The sequence below is a fragment of the Camelus dromedarius genome, chromosome 1 (genome assembly GCF_036321535.1).
Source record: "Camelus dromedarius isolate mCamDro1 chromosome 1, mCamDro1.pat, whole genome shotgun sequence".
NCBI lineage: Eukaryota > Metazoa > Chordata > Mammalia > Artiodactyla > Camelidae > Camelus > Camelus dromedarius.
Genome location: NC_087436.1, coordinates 4702757 through 4720736, shown reverse-complemented (window position 1 = coordinate 4720736; position 17980 = coordinate 4702757).

Below are 17980 nucleotides of genomic sequence, written 5' to 3'. Positions count from 1 at the left end.
ACCCATGAGATAGAACAAGAAAAGAGAATTAGCAAGCAGTGGGGGTGGGCTCGATTTACAAAGCAACAGGAATTTACTTCGTTCTTTTAGCCATTGCAGTGTTGATTTCTAACAGAAGCACCTGTAATCTGTTGTGGAACGTTCCATTCCCCCCTTCACATAACCCTCAAAGCTCGGAACTGCTGCAGTCCCCCACCCTACCCTGCAACCCAGTTGTTCTTACTCAACAGTGAAAGACTGTGGCAGACACAGAAACACGAACCCAAGAGGGGAGTTCTCATGGATAAATGGCCCAGCATCCTATTTTTCAGAAGATAATCCTGAAGGCACCCTGCACCCTTCTCGAAATCTCCAGGAGGAATCCCCAGTTGTCTACAGCATTGATCTCGACAACGAGTCCGATTTTGGCTTTTCCCCCTTCCCTTCCTGACTCACACTCGCTACCTCCTCACTGTTTCCTCCTTATTTCCCAAATAAGTTCCCTCTGCTTAAACCCTTGTCTCAGGATCTGCTTTGGAGAAAGTCAAAATAATATATCGAGCTCTTGTTCACCATGAGATGTAAAACATTTAGGAGCTAAATAGTTACTTTTTTGTTTTCCAAAATATTCTTCCTTTCCAAGCAAAGGAAGTTCTCCAAACACAGCAGCCATTCAATAATCCATTTTCCTTCATTTATTTGATGTGATGAGTTGCCATTTGTTGTATAAAGTAGTAATTTGTTGCTGTTTTGTTGTTGATGATGTTTTGCTTCACTCCCATAGATGGGAATAAACACCTTAGCTGGCATTTAAACTTGTCATACAACCAGGAGCTTTGCAAAGTCTTTTTGATAAGACTGGAACAGCCGTCAACAAGTAATGTTTGCTCAGTTGTAATTATCATGGCCGGACCCAAGAAAAGACGCTGACTTCAAGGGAAGGGGTACTCATGTTGCTAATTATGGATCAATTAAGGGTTTGTTTCTTTCCTCTGTGTGGGTTTAAGGTAACTAGTGTCTACCAAAAACAATGCACAAGGCTGTAATTGAGAAAAGAGTTTATTTGGGGTCTTAAGGACTGCAATCTGGGAGACATAGGTTTGGGTAAAACTGAGAGTGTCCTGGGAAGGAGGAAGTATCAAGGGCTTATAAAACTAAAAAGCCTTGAAGTTGTTAACGTTTCCTGGTGAGAAGGTGACTGACTCTGACTTGAGTCAGGAAATGCTTGTTCTTAAGGAATCACGAGTTGTTTCAGGGCAGGGACCAGATAAGAAGACAGACCGTCACAAGGTATTTTAGGGTAAGTGTCTGATAATTATCTTGAGTTTCTGGCAGATGTTCTGGATGCCTTCCTTAGGACAATAAGTGGTCAAAAGGTCAGATCCCATCCAGGCTAATGTGCATAATTCACACTTCCTTGATGGCTTCCGGGCTCCGTTTTAGAGCTCTCTCTTAGCAATACCAGCTCCGTTTTGATTTCCCCTCCATATTTCCTTCTTTTGATCAAGGTCTTTCATTACAAAGCACTGATGATCAACCATTTGGTTATTTGTCATTGGTACCAACTCCCTTGGCACTGGGAAGGCTCATTTCCAGAGAGTCATGTCCCACGGAGGAGGAAGGAAGTGGTTGTGCGAGAGGGACGCCTTCAGAGAGTTTATGCCCACAACTGAGCAGCAAGGAGCCACGTAGGAAGTGAGTCTCAGGTGGTGTTCAAAAGGCACAATGCTTCATCAGGGGGAATCTTACAGGAGCGGTTAGCCACCTCCAGACCCCAAACTACCATTACTCCTGTGGAGGGCATCATGATACAACAGCAAAAGATACAAAGCACAAACAGTTTAAAAACAACAAAGAGACAATAAAATAGAACAATGATTAGTATAACTAGTTGTAATTGAGCACAATTAGGTACCAAGAGGGGAGCTGGATGAAGATTTCTAGATGTCAGGGTCAAAGCATCTCTTGCAATGTCTCTGATGATATCGTTGGGTGTTTAGGTAAACTTTCTGAGGGGCTCAGACAACAAGAGGCAGGAAGGTTGTCTGTACATGAGATGTTATGGTGATTTCTCTGAAGTTTATATCACATTGCCCAATTTTAGTTTGCATGGCTTTGGGAAAATGGCAGTTTTAGTTCTTAGAGATTCCAAGTTTACAAAAAAACAGAGAGAAACTTAAAATGTTACTTTGATGTGGTATATTTATACAATAGAATACTATTCAGCCATAAAACAACAACAACATGCCATTTGCAGCAACATGGATGTCCCTGGAGAGTGTCATTCTAAGTGAAGTAAGCCAGAAAGAGAAAGAAAAATACCATACAAGATCGCTCATATGTGGAATCTGAAAAAAAAAAAAAAAAAAGAACATAAATACAAAACAAAAGCAGACTCATAGACATGGAATACAAACTTGTGGTTGCCAAGGGGGCGGGCATTGGGAAGGGACAGCAGAATAGATAAACAAGATTATACTGTATAGCACAGGGAAATATATACAAGATCTGGTGGTGGCTCACAGCAAAAACAAAATGTGACAATGAATATATGTATGTTCATGTATAACTGAAAAATTGTGCTCTACACTGGAATTTGACACATTGTAAAATGACTATAACTCAATTAAAAAAATGTAAAAAAAAAAAAAGGTTGGTTTGGAGAATTATAGCCAGATATTGGAGGAAACTAGAAGAATCAGGATCTAGTCCAGTTTACAGGTGAGCAACAAAACCTCAAAGACAATTAAGAATAATAGCAAGTAATACTCACAAAGGTATATTACTGAAACATACTTTTTCTCTCTCAAATCATCCTCATTTCTACGAAATATAGTCAGATTAAGGCTAATTTTTTTTGCAAAGTAAGTCTGGCTTAGAAAAGCTTGGCCTGATTATTTACGTATGTATAACAACAATAATGATTGACCATATAGGCTTTTTAAAATCTGCTTTGCTGGAACTTTTCATAAGGAATCTCAGATTGAAATTTTAGAGCCCTCTCAGGGCTGGGAAGACAACTCAAGTTCTTTCCATCAGACTTCACCTGTAATGCCTACAGATCTGGGTGATCTCTTTTCTTGAGGTCCCCAAAATATCTTGAGTTTTCTGCACCTACTAGGAAGTTACCTTTCTTACTTAGTTAGGCTGCTAGGAAAGTAGCAGGTGGATATTTCCAAGAGTCTCTACTGGCTCCATAAAGTCGATCTTAGCTCCTTAAAGCTGTCTGGTCATATCTGAGTCTATGCGTGTCTCTTTCAAATATGACACTGCAGTCAAAGCCTCGCTAATATAATATTTCTAGTTGTGTTGTGATATAAGGAGAACAGATTTTTATTGAACTTATGCAAATAGCTATATTGCCATGAAAATAAGAATGATCACTAAGAGTTTCTGAATTCTGAAGGGATCAGGTAGGGAGAAAAAGATAAACGTGTCATCTTTGTTTACAAAGGTATACTTTATCAAATTGCTGCAAGTCACAGAAAGCTTGAGGGATTTCCTTAAATCTGGAAAAGCAAAACACAAATGGACTGGCAAGGTTTACAATGAAAATTCATAAATATTATAATCATCCTCATCAGTCCATTCAGTCCTATGGAATTCATTCTTGATCTTTAGCTTTTGTTAGCAGTTATATTAAGCCATCTGTTTCTTCGTTAGAGTTCTGTAGATTCTTACCCAGTTCAATGGTATGATCTGAAAGTGTATCAGAAAACTGTACTCTAAAGTAAGTACCAGAGTCCTTTCCATGAATCTCTTTGAAGATGAAACATATTTGTAAAAGAATCAGCGTAAACCCAAAACTGACTATAAGTGACAAAAGACTTAAAATAACATCGTTAAAGAGCTGAGTACAATGCAATTGACAAAGGAAACTGGGCTATTATTTCTGTGATATACAACATTTGGAGATAATAAATAGAATGAAGACTGATAACAGTTTTACCAGAACATACCAGATTTCTAGGAATTTCACAATTTCTGAAACACGTGTACACCTAGAGAAGGCGTAGTACTACTTCTTATTTGATCATTATGCCCGTGTAATTTAAGGTAGCAAATAAACCTAGATAACGTCTCCTTTTCATAAGTAGAGAGAGCAAATCTTTGAGATATTTCAGAGGCCCTCTGAAACATATCTCAAAGTTAGTTCTGAGTCAAAGACAGTAGAATTTGATTTGGGGAAGTTTGTCAAAAATATCAAAAATGTTTAAAACACTTGGTAAAATAAGATCATAGGTCACTGTGAAGCATTGCTTACCTATCCGTTTAACCAACAGAACAATTAAGACTTCCTAGGCAAATATAGAAGCTTTCTTAGTTGTAAAAACCTTTGTTTTTCTAGACAGATTGCATTAAAGGTAAAGAAAACCTTTGTTTACAATTTCGCATTAAGACCAGACCAATTATCTAAGAAAACTTTCTTTTCACAGAGAAAAACAAATTTTAATTTTGCACCAGATTACTCTTGATATTAAAATTCATTTACTAAATTAAAATTATTCCAATTTTATCCAGATTGGCCAACATAAAATTCCTTTCTAAAGATTCCTTTTTCCCCAAACCTTTTACAACTTTCTACGTCCATTTTATTTGTCCCTTGTTTTCTTGCTTATTTAGAAATAATCAGTTTTAGGTCAAAATCACTTTATTTCCCTTAATAAACTGCATTTCCATTCTTTATAACTTTTTAAAAAAACTTCTTTGCATAAAAAGATGTTTTATTTTTTAATTTTAGGAGTTTTAATTACATATGTTAATTAGAATTCTTAATACTTTGAAATCCTACTTTTTAGTAGAAATAAAGAAGTAAACAATTGTGAATTGTATTGTTACGTGACTTGGTGAACTTATAAAACATTTTATAATTTTTAGAAATATATGTTACTTTATAGTACAACCTTTTAATAAGACATAAAATATACATATTTACTCATATACCCAATATTTTTAGTCTCTCTGTGCTAAGAGGTCAGAGTAACCCATTTTGTAGGTAAAGAGCTGTCAAGGCTCACACAGCAGAAGTATCAGGAAGGAGCCAAGGACCAGGGGAAATTTTTTAACCCAGGTCCACAGAATGCAGTATTTGTGGAGAAATGATTACAGGTAAGTTCATATTTTCTCCTTTACTTTTCTTATTTATTAACAAGCATGAACTTTATAGAAATATTTTCATTGATATTTTAAATGTAAGTTGTAGCAATTTCAAACACAAGGTTATAAAAGTTACTTTTGCCCACTATCGGTGGTGTAATTTGTCATGAAACTCCAATAAATGTTTTAATATGCACTCCTGCCCTAGGTCAAACACGATATATTGTCATTTTAAATGTCCCCAGATCACGGGTTTCATTATATAACTTAATAGAATTTTTTTATTAATATGGTATTTATAAGTGAGAAATTGTTAAATATCATCTATATAGTATGAATTGTATAAAAACATACTGTATATAATTTTTATGTGTTACATAACTTTTAAAGCACCTTCATAATCAATCATCTAAAATCAATGATAAAAAGGTTAGAAATGTAATAGTCTGAATCATACGAAATTATTGCTTTGTAAGTCAGAATGGTTGAATATCAGCAATTTCATATGGTTCATCTTACTACTGTTACTGTAATACTTAATAGTAATAAAATATTATTAAAGGCAGCTTGTGAGTGAGGAAAATTTGCAAAATGCTCAAATAGATAATAAGTCTGTTCTGTTCTTTAAAAAGGAAGAGGGAAGCAAATTCTGATGCTTCCAGGATAAACTTATATCTTTAAACATTCAACAAAATCTGCATAATAATTTATTTGCAGAGAACCCAAGATTCCACACCTTGAACAACAGTTTATGTAATTTTCAGTTATCATTTCCATCACTTCCAGCCCAAGTATCGCTTAATAAATCTGAACCATGGTGGCGAAATTCTGGAATCTCCCAAACTCTCGGTGCTTGGTGTGATCTCCCGGCCTCTCCTCACTGACGTCTTCCTGGTTCTTCAAATTAGCACTTCTGGCTTCTTTCCATCCTTCCGGAGTAACCCCAGGTGGAGTGCTGTCTTCCTTCTCCCCAGTGAGTCAACAAGACTTTGTATTCAAACTCCTAGGCTCATTGCGTTTGCTTGTTACCCCTGGGTTTTCTGCCTGACACACTCACTAGGCTGTATTTCCTGCAGGCAAGTACTGTGGTCCACCTCCTGGAATCTTCTGTACCCAGCACCCCCCAGGGAAACAAGGACGCAACAGATGTTTCGGCAAAAGCCAGCCTCCTCTTCCCACAATGCTTTGTTCAGCAGAGTCAAAGACAAAGTTTAAAACTTAAGTATTTGGCAGAGAAGGAACCTATTGGTAGCTTAGAAACGTGGGGATGAACAGGGATAACCTATGAAGAAAGTCAATGAGCTTTGTTTTAAAATTCTGAAGCCCAGGCCCTGTGGATTGTCCATTTATAGCTCATACTTGCACACAGGCAGGTCATGAAGTCAACAACTGGGCACCGTCTCAATAAAAGTTGTTCAGGTGCAGTTGAGTGTCTTCTGTGCATTTTGAATGCTGCTGTGTCCGAGATTGAATTGCTCATTCTCAAATAACTGACGAGTATTTGGGAAATGATTTGCACACATGGAGGGAGAAAATTCCATAAGGGGAAAGAGAGCATAAGTATGTGACGTTTGTGACGCCTTCTCTGAGCCAGACACTGCTGGGGCTGTCTCATGCATGTCAGTCCCCTGAGAACCGGGGATGCGTATGCGGGCCGCTGACAGAGCCAAACTTAAACCAAAGACTCTCACTGTTTCCCTTTTCTCCTGCACCAGCTGCCTTGGAACTCCCAGCCCTTAGACTTTAACAACGTTCTGTGAGATAGGAGAAAATATATGCTGGTCTCTGCCCAGAGCTCTCGACATCCTTGTAATTCTTAAATGACAAGAGTACTAGGTAAAATGGATTAACAACAAGGACCCACTGTACGACCCAGGGAACTAGATTCAATACCTTGTAGTAACTTATAACGAAAAAGAATATGGAAGTGAATCTAGGTGTGTATATGTCTGACTGGTACATGATGCTGTGCACCAGAAATTGATGCCACATTGGAAACTGACTGTACTTCAATAAAGAAAAATGAAAACAAAAACAAACAAACAAACAAAAAATCAAAAAAAAAAAAAAAAAGAGTACTCAGAGCAGCTTTTGTTCTAATATCTGGTGTTTGACCCCAGCTCCTGACACAGCCCCTGAAACCCTGTAATTTGCTGGATGACTGGAGTGTCTTTTTAAAAAGCCACAGAAATATATCAAAGGATTAGTATGAAATAGAACTGATTTGGGGAATCGGGTACTGAAAATCCAAAATACTGCTTTCCTCTCATCAGAGTCTTGACATCTCACCTGGGAAATCTTTGGTGGAAGAGTTTTTCTGTGTCAAACGTGTAAAACAAAGGAAATACAGGGAGGAGACGTGCTGTGATTACACAGCATTCCAGGACGGGTGATGGGGCAGCGGGGTTTTCATCCAGAGGCAGGAGGACCATGTGGGTCAGGGGTCTTCGCTGGAGGAGTGGGAGTCTCTCATGTTCGTGGAAGGAAAATCTGAGTTCATCGTTTCCTTTGCAGCAGCGAGTAAAACACCCAGCTTCGCAGGAAGTCATCACATGGTGCAAAATGACAAGGACCATCTCTGAACGCAGTCCTTTGTTCTCAAGGCTGACTGACATCCTCCCTTTATCGTGATGTCTTCTCGCAGCGCTGTCAGCCCACAGGGAACTGATTCCCTGTGACTTCGGACCCTCTGTTACTTACAAGATTCCTCTGACAGGTGTTTGCTTTCTCTCTGCGTCAGAGAGCAGATTTCACATCCTCCAAGGAGCAGGTACTTACTTACTCATCCTACTCAAGAGAGACCCTATGAGTTCTATGAATTTGGTTTAATGATATTATTACAGGATGGATTTGATCACTAAAAAAATAGGTTTTCTTAATGACCCTAAAAAGCAAGCAAACAAACATACAAACAAAAAGACTGAAGACTGTATACGACTTTGAAAATTGAAGACATCTTTCTATCCAACAATTAGGAGCATATGCTTGTAATTATAATTATTGTCAATCTTACAGCAAAAAAAAAAAAACCTTGTACAAGTGATTCCTAATTGACAACATGGGCTAATCCATAACGGTAATTGTTAACGTGCATTGAGTTCACCCTGCAGCGGACGCGTTACTTAGTTTAATTCGTGGACGACTTTATGAAACACCATTGCACTGACCGTGGGGAAGGAGAAGCCGAACCTTAGCGACCTCTCCTGGCTACGCGCCCAGTTAGTGGTTGAGCGGGTCCATTGCCAGCACCATGCTGTTTCTACTCTGTCACCCTGCCTTCCATTAATAAACTAACTTTGGCTCCTGTGAGAGATTATTATCTCGATATTTGTTCAAACTGGTGGACAGAGTGTAACCAACCTGATGAATTGTAATCATCAGTTCTGTAAAAACAGACCGAAAAAGAACAGCAATTATAAGCTTTTGGTTAAGTTGAATTATATCTGATTTGAGGGAGCGAACACCTTATACCAACGGAGTCCCTCTGTGTTAGCCGCCTGCGTTGGTGTCCGGGCTGAGAAATGTGTTTGTCCTGGTGGAGGCTGGTTTCAGCTTCGTGTTCAGTGAGCGCTCAGGACAATGTCCTCGGGGAGGAAAACGTGTCCCTCGACCCTCTGAGGGTCCCTGGCTGGGTCTGAAAATGAAACTGACAAAGACCAAGAGGAGAAAAGTGCGCAGATGTTGCTGGATTTGTACATGTACATGGGAGACTTCATTAGAGAATGAAGCCTTGAAGTAACCAGAGCAGGCAGCTCTTACATTTTTTAGACCAAGAAACAAGTAGTGTGTGAAGAATTGACAAGACCGAGGGGTTGGCGGTGGTAATGTGAAGCAGTAACTGGGAAGGTAAGGGTGAGAGGAATCAGGTTCGTTTGCAGACTCCTCTGGTGACTTCTCTGGGCTGATAAGGATCTGAATACAGGAAAAGGAGAATTTGTTTCCTGCCTCAAGACAGAAAATGGGGAGCTTTTTCTACATTTATGTAATTTTTTTTTTATCAAAGCAGCATATTTGAGGTGATATACATCTGGACTTTCCTTCATTATTGACTATTTGATCACCTTGGTTGTCCAAATTTGCTTATCACCTAACTCAACATTTAACATAACACACACACACACACACACACACACACACACACACACACACACAGAACAATCTCGTTCACTTAGCGATTCTTTTGAAAATCCAATGTTTTCTTCAGGACAGAGGTTCTATCAAATTAAAAGACCTCCAGGAAAGAATAGGTCTCTGCCTTTTTCTTTATTCAAACAAGAACGTCATGTTGTAACACAGTATCAGCACAAGCAGGCACCAAGCCAAGAATGAAAGTTACCAGGGCTCCACTTCCCAGAAAGAACCAGTCACTGGGTCTTACGTGCCCTCGATTTTCCCATGTCTAGAAATCAGTTGTCTTTAATATTGTAAATTTAGGCAAATCTTTCTTTACTTCCACTGAAAAATGTAAATACGTGTGTATTTGTCAATTTCTATTATGCGATATTTTCCCCCCAGCAAAGACACATCCCTTCCGAAGAGCTGCAAGCAAACCGGTAAGTCTCACTGGACTGGTCGGTTTCACGCTGCTGAAAACCTCCCCCAGGATACGCACCCCCAAAGGAGTCCCCTCCAACGTGCCGCTTTCTCCCCCGAGCCCTGTACCACGGGGAGCGAGGGACAGTCCACTCACTTCTTTATTCCTGTTTTCAGACCCTTCTTCCTTTCTTCCTAAAGGCCTCCTTTCTCCTCAAGGGGTCTTTGCTCAGAATCCTCCTCCACCCTCTCCTGTTTCTCAGTGACTTCACCTACCTGACTACTGTCATTCTCGTCAAAAGCCCTCCTCTGTGTGCCCTCAAAATGTTCTGTGGATCCCACCAGCAGCCTGGCGGTCCAGTTCCCCAGCCTCTCCTTCCTGTCTCACGATCTTGAACCCACTCCCGCAGTCAGCCTCTCCTGCAGTCGTCACTACGCCTGCACCACCAACTCAGTCGCTGTTAGACACTTGTGGCTACTGGACACGTGAAATGTGTTTGGTCCAAACAGAGATGTGAGTGTGAAACATACACCAAATTTGGTAGAAAAATGGAAAAATGTCTCCTTAATACTTCTTACGTTGATTACCAGTCCAAATAACTCTTTGAACTATTTTGTTTCGTAAGATCGATTATTAAAATTAATTTCACCTCTTTCTCCTTTTTTACATCTACAAAAGAACTTAAAATGACAACTGTGTCGCATACTTTAGGTAGTTAGATGAGTGGGGCACCGGGCAGACAGGAGGAGGAGAGGGAGGAGGGTCCAGAAGATGGTGTTATTCCAGCCTCCAGCAAGAAACGAGTGCCAGCAAGAAACCGGTTAGAACCCGACAGTCACAACTGTACGGTGGTGACAAGGACCTGAGCACACATGACCCAGTGCTCACTGTATTATAGTGAACACCGCGGCTTGGCCCCACCCCCTCCACGGGCTTCTCTGCGTGCACCATGGCTAAGGACAAGCGCCAAGGGGCAAACACGGCTGAGCACTCCAGGGGCAAGAGCTGCCAATCAAGCAAGAGACCCCCCTCTAAGCCAGGGTATGGGGGGGGGGACAGAAACCACCCTTTCCCCCTCTCGGATCAGCCCGCCTCCCGTTCTTCCAGGTGCACTTTTCCTTTCCTGAATAAATCTTTCGCTACACAATACACCGGCTCCTGACTGTAATTGTATCTTTCAAGTGTGACAAGAGCTGGGGTCTTTCCTCTTCTTTTGGGGGTTACAGTACTAGTGCCATGCCACTGGATTCACTTCAGAATCACAGCCCTGAACCTCAGGTGGTCTGTGCACGTTGCGGGAACATCAGACGATGCATTCCCAGACCATCCGTTCTACCCCTCTCTCTCAGCCGTCTGCCCCTCTCTCTATCCTGCCCCATTTATAATCTCAGCTGATGATTTTAATCACATGTTCACTGAGAAATCTGAAACACTCAGAGGAGTATTTCCGTTTTGACTTCCATCCCTCCTGACGTGTCTTCCCACGCACTCTGTCCCCGCCCCTTGCTGCCCAGACCAGAGTCCTACCAGCCTCTCCACATGCATGTTCCGTCGTCATCCACCCTGACTCCTCACAAACTTTGCTCCAACTGTCAAGCCCTCTTTCTCCCACATCCTCACGTTCTCACTCCTGTGTGTGGTACCTGTAAGCTTTCAAGCGTGCTATTATTTCTGAAACGTATGAGAATTTTTATCCATCACACCTTGCGTGTCTTCACTGTTTTCATTGTTCTGAAACTAAAAGTTCCCAAGAGAGTTGGTGATGTGCACTGTCTCATCTTTTCTCCTTGAATTCTCTCGGCACTACTGGAATGGTAGCCCCATCGCTTCTCTAGAGTTGCCGCGTTGCTAAACTCAGGGGTCAGTGTTCACGCCTCATCTTGCCGGAACCATCAGCAGCATCTGACACAGTTTGTCACTCTCTCAGCAGGATTAGCTTTCCTCATTTGGCATCAAGATTATCTCACTCTCACTGGTCACCCCTGTTGGCCTTTCCCTGTCCCCACAAATTTTAAAATTGGAGATTCGGGGGCCACCCTATCTTCTCTAGAGAAGCTCCCTGCCTGGGTGACTCATTCTCATGGCCTTAAATACCACCCATCTGCCACTGATTGCCGATGTCTATCTCCAGCCCAGACCTCCTTTCTGAACTCCAGACTCCAGTCCTCAAATGCCTACTCAACATCTCTACATGGATGTCTCGTAGACATTGCAAACTCAGCAGATCCAGAACAGAGCTGGGCTTTCCCTGTCCACAACATCTACTCTACAGGAAGCCTTCTTGATCTCAGTGGGAGCAATTCCATCCTTCTAGTTGCTCAGGTCAAAAATCCTCACATCATCCTCAACTCTGATCTCTTTCTTACAACTCACGTGCAATTCACAAGGAAACCCTTTCGGCTCGACCTTCAAATATGTATGAAGAATCTAATAACATCTTGCACATTTTCCATCACCCACTCACCACCTGTTCCTCTCCTCACAAAGTCTCTGTACCTTAAGGGAGAATTAATGCAAATTAGACCATGCCACTCATTTTTTAAAAGACTTGTGAAAATTCTCTATCTCATAAACATAAAAGACGAAATCCTGACAATGGCCTACAAGCACAGCATTGTGTGTCCGCCACCAGCCTTCTCATCTCTGCTTTCTCCCTGGAGCAAGGAGCTTCCACCCGGGACCTTGGCTGTAGCTACGCAGTGGCTGGAACGTCCTTCTCTCCTTGAGTAACTCCTTTCCTGCCTTCAAGACTCTGTTTGCATTTCACCTTCCCAAGGACGCCTGCACTGATCACCTCATTCGTTACCATAATCCATGCCGTCTCCTCAGACTGAGCACCCTTGACCTCTCCTGCCACGTTTTACTTCCTTTTCTTTTTCTAGCACATTTCACTCTGTAACTCATCAGGTAACTGCTTGCTGAGTAGGTTTATTGTCCCCTCCTGCCAAACTAGCAGATCCACAAAATCAGCATCTCTGTCTTGCTCGTGGATGCAGCCTATTCAGCTCGAAGCACGTCTGGACCACGTGAGGTACTCTGTCTTCATTGGATGAAGACAGTTATCCCCAGGAATTTAACGCTAAACCCAAGTACAGCGTAAAAATATTGCCCATGATTTTTGACCTGCTGTAAACATGACAAAGATTTGGGCCTTACGTGGTGACACAGATTTCATGAATTATTTCTGCCACCTTCTGCCTCTGTGCTGGAACTCTTCCTCATGGTCATATGTATTCTGCATAGAGCTGCGGAAAAATTCCATCTCCCACAGAAACTCACTTTTGAAAACTAGACTCTGTCATCAGGCTTCAGATTCCTTTCTGTTGCCAAGGAAACCCACAGCTTTTAGCAAAACCTCAGTTAAAAATACACCTCATTTCCCTCCAGTGTGTGGCCTCGTTTCCTCGTTTCCTGCTATACCGATTTACCCCAAGTGTGACGGCTTACAACAATAGAAATAAATGTATTCTCCTCCAGTTCTCCCAAAGTCCTAAATGCGGGTGCTGCCGGGACCACACTCCCCCAGGCTCCAGGGAAGGTTCTCCCAGCTTCTCCCAGCATCTGGTGGCTCGCGGAGCTCCCTGACTAATGAGAGCATCACTCCAGTCGCTCCTCCATCTCCACACAGCTGTGTTCTCTGCAAGTCCGTGTCCAAATCTCCTTCTCTGTTCTCTGTAAAGACAGCAGTCACTGGACTTGGGACCCACCCCAAATCCAAGACTACTTCACCTTGAGATACTTCACTAATCACGTTGCCAGAGACTCTGCTTCCAAATAAGGTCACATCTGAGGTCCTGTGGGGGGACCTGAGTGTGGGGGAACACTGCTCATCCCACTGCAGCGTGTGAAATCCACATGGGAAAACTCAGTCATTTACGTTACATGATCTCTGACGGTCTGTGCCTCTGGAATGTTCCACCTTAAACATGTGCCACCTTGGAGTTCACTTCGCTTTCTTTTTGGAAGATGCACTGAGCACACAACTTCTAATCCTTCTTTAGTGTAGTCCCCAGAGGTAGGAAAATGATGGCAAATCAAGTTCTAAGTAGTTGGAAGGCAGGCCCATTTCCCCCAAATGTCCTGTGGCACAAACAGGTAAGAGTTCAGAGCTGAGAAAACAGACAGGAACATAAAAGTGCCAGTAGAATGTTTGGGTAACTTGACCCTTTCCCGGCAACCTTGACCCACTGTGTCATGTACGGTGCAGACACAGGATTTTGCAACCTCCGGGGCCTGCAGGTTAAGCATTAGTGGAGTCCTTCCCCCTACCTAGGCCAATTACAGGAACATTTTCAATACCATGAGGAATACCGCAGAGGTGTTTAAACAGAGGCTGTTTCCCTGATGGTGTGGCAGCAGGAGGGCAAACAGAAACCTCCCACAGCCCCGGCCAATAGCCGGTTCCAGCAGAGACTGGAGCGGGGAGCGCGCAGGCAGGATCCCCAGGGCTTTCATTCTCAGAAGGCTGAACACACCAGCTGGGGTGGGCTTTTTGAATGTGTAAACAGTTAGGCTATATCCGATGTTCATTTAATATACGTCCGCTAATGAGGGTGTTACAGATATGTACATTTTCCTGTGTATATTTCTCCCATATGTGTTACCAGACAGTTGCTTCCTGTACTTAAAGGTCCAAGGATGAACATTCATTCAGTCAGCCCATGAAAACACAAATCAGAGCGATTCTGTTTGGCTAACAAGTCCAACACCTTATTGAAGACACTCAGAAACAGGATAAACAGAAAGTCTGGGGGTCACCTTCGTGTTGACTCAAGAAGTTTTGTTTCTAGATTATCTGCTAAAAAAGTATGAAATAAACATAGTGAAGGAAATTGAGTTACTTAAAGGGAAAATCCAAAAGTTAGCATGTCTGCATGTTGTTTTACCCCACTTTTTATAAATAGCCACCCAAATAACTGATCGCTAAAATGATCGTAAACCAGACCTTCTCTTCCACAGCTGAGTATTTTGGTGATTGGAACTGAATGATTCGAGTGGAAAGCATCGCAAGTTTATATCATCAAAGTAACAATGCTTTTCCTCTAAGATTCATGTTTTGAGTTACGAACTTTTAATAGCTAACTGTGAAAAATCTGACAGTAGTAGAAACAGTAAACTTATTTCCGTTAGTCCCTCCAGAAAGGGTGCCAATTTAAAGAACTGTTTAAAATAGCAATCACGGGGATAAGTTTTAATGTACAGATTAATAAAATAATTCATTAATTTAAAAAATAAGAGAGATCAGAAGTTAAGCTCTTTTTTTATAACATTTTTTATTGATTTATAATCATTTTACAATGTTGTGTCAAATTCTAGTGTTCAGCACAATTTTTCAGTCATTCGTGGACATATACACACTCATTGTCACATTTTTTTCTCTCTGAGTTATCATAACATTTTGGGTATATTTCCCTGTACAGACGAGTGCCAACAAAAATACAGAAGGAAGATGGAGAATAGCATGCTTTTGTGAAGGTCATAACAATTACTGATTCAGATAGGATTCAGTGATTTATGCTAAAATCACTGGGTGAAAGGTTGGGAAAAAGATACTCTAATCACAATGATTACTTATTAATTACAAAAGGGAAAAGGCACATTTACAAAGGAGAACTCAGACTGACCACCTACGCCAGGAGATAAGACTTAACTGTTACCAACAGTAGGGGAAAGTGAGGTCACAGCCTCTTGAGGACACACGTCGCCTGCATGGTTCTCCAGGGACCTCAGACACTTGACCTGAGCCTGATTATGACGCAGGAACCGGACAACCCCGAATCAAGGAGCATTCTGCAAAACGCCTGACAGGGAGTCTTCAAAAATAGCAGTGTAATGAGAAGACAAAAAAACAAGAATAAATTAATGGCTAGGGAACCGTTCTGGATTTAAAGTGAATAAACAGAAATGACAGGGGTGTGTAGTCCACATCCTTGATGGGATTTTGGATTGGGACATAAAACATAAGGTTTGATTGAGGAGAATCTGGAAATATTCAGTACGGAATATATGCTAAATAATGGTGCTGTATCAAAACTAAGTTTTCTGAGTGAGATTTTTATATATTTCCATAAGAGGACAACCTTTTCCTTAAGCAATACGAGGATGGTTCATTTAGACGTGAAGACAAAGGAAATGTGGGAAAACAATAAAAATTAGACAATCACAGTATGGCATATATAGGGGTTCATCACTCAGTTTTGTCAACTTTCTGTAAGTTTGCACTTTTCAAAATACAAGTTTGGAAAAATTACAGTAATTTTATTATGTCATGATAGAGTGTGCATAATGAAAAAATACAAGGTTAGGACAAACTTTTCATTCAATCAACAAATATTTATTGACTGCCTCCAATCTGCCAAATATTTTTCTACCCAGTTGGGTAGATCAACCAAAAACAGGCAGAGCCCTGCCTTCGTGGACTCTATGTTTTCTCCTCCTGTCTGAGCCTCCTCTGCTGTTAAATGTGTGAAGTGGGGGTGGCAGAAGGGCCGGACTTCTAGTAACACAAGCTCCCTTTCTGCACTAAATGCTGTCATTTCAGATCTGTGAACCATTTGCCTCGTATAGATATGATGCAGTGGCTAATTTCTTCCACTTAGTATTTTATTAAAAAGTATTTTATATATTGTCATGAACACACGACACTAATCCACAAAGCATAACAGAAAATCGTTATGACATAACAGAAAAAGTTCTGATTTTGTGTTCTTACAAACCCAAAGTAAGACAGCACTGAATTATTTATTAAGAGCACTGAATTATTTATTATTTATTACTAATTATTTATTTATTAAGTTGTGAGTTTGCTTTGTTTTTCTTTCCAAGATGATTAAGAAAAATGTCTACCTCCAATAAAAGCAGAAGTATCCTCTACCCTGTCTTCTTTGCAGACTCTGTACTCTCTATCAAATCTGTCTAAATCAAAAAGAAATTGCATCACTATTAACAGTTAATGCATTGCCCCAAATAGAAAGAATTTATTAATTTTAATTCAGAGCTGAATTTAAAAGTCGTAGCTAAAGAGGACCTTTTTTATATCTTTAGATATATGCTAATTCAATCAGATCAAAATTTTTATAAAAAAATAAGATTTTTTGAAGAACAGAATAAAAATGTGTTTGTACAACGGACACTGGACCAGAATATATGTCTCTAGATACTACATAAAATTCTTAATGTTGCTCATGCTCTGGATTCAAAAGCAAAGTCAGAGAAAGTGTTTTCCCCATCTGCTCTCTTTCCTTCATCTTTTACATTTAATCAGGACTCATGAGTGGCTTTCTGTGGTGGGTGCTACTTGGGCAAGGGTGGTAGGTGACAATTGTCCAGAACTCTCTAGATGCTCACTGGATTTGGTTTTGTCACGGAGTCCCCAGCCTTTATGTTTGCGTGCACGTTAAGGAGTGGTGAAGGGAGAAATCTGATGATCTGTCTTTTGCCAAGTGCACTCACTGTGCAAATCCAGGGCTGTGGGTGGGGGAGGCACAAGGAAGAGGTGGGAGGTTGTGGTCCTTAATGAGAAATCTTAGGGGCCTGAGATGACAAGGATGCAGGGCTCTGAGTCCCAGCGGGGACGAGGAAGGCAAACGCGGGGCGGGGTGTCCTCGCTAGACAAAAATGCGGCTTGAATTTACTAAAAGTCGCCAATGGGGTGGAGCTGACCGGGAAGCATGCTTGAAACTGAGGAGATAAGGAGAAAAAGAAGAGATGTCGGGACATTCATTCCAAAGTAGAAGAGAGGTGGTGGGTATCAGAGCAGGGCCAGCACCGGGCTGCAAGCACCATGTTTGAAAGTCACAGAAGAGAGGACAACTGAGCAAAGACAAGGTGCTCTTTAATATCATTCTCTGTCTAGCAGAGGCCAACAAGGAAGGAGCGGTCTTTCCTTTCTACCTGTTCCACTCTTTCCCCTCTTTGCACTAATACGGAAGTAATAGAGTCAAGAAGAGAGAAGAGAAAACATGACGTCATTGGTAAGAAAATTTCTACTTACGCCTGAGCCTCGGTTAAATTGGGATGTGGATAAAATACAGCTTTCGAGGCTCTCTGTCTTTGTCTTGATTTCCCTCCCCGGATGTCGCCCCCAGGGCACCCCTGTCCCCACCTGCCCTGCTCTGAACTCTGCTAAGGACTCCACCCAAGAAGTTCTAATAGTGAGTAAGTGACGGGACAGGACACTGTTGTGTCACCTGCACAATGCTGCAGAAAGATGCTGAGAAGAAGGAAGGGAGGACCAGCAAGGGAAGGGAGGGAGGACAGATGAGTGAGAGGATGCCGGGTTTTCAGACTGTTACCAAGGTCATAATTAACCCTGAAGAAGAGATCTTTATTAAGGGAGAAATTCATCCATCGTAGGATTGAAATCTGTAA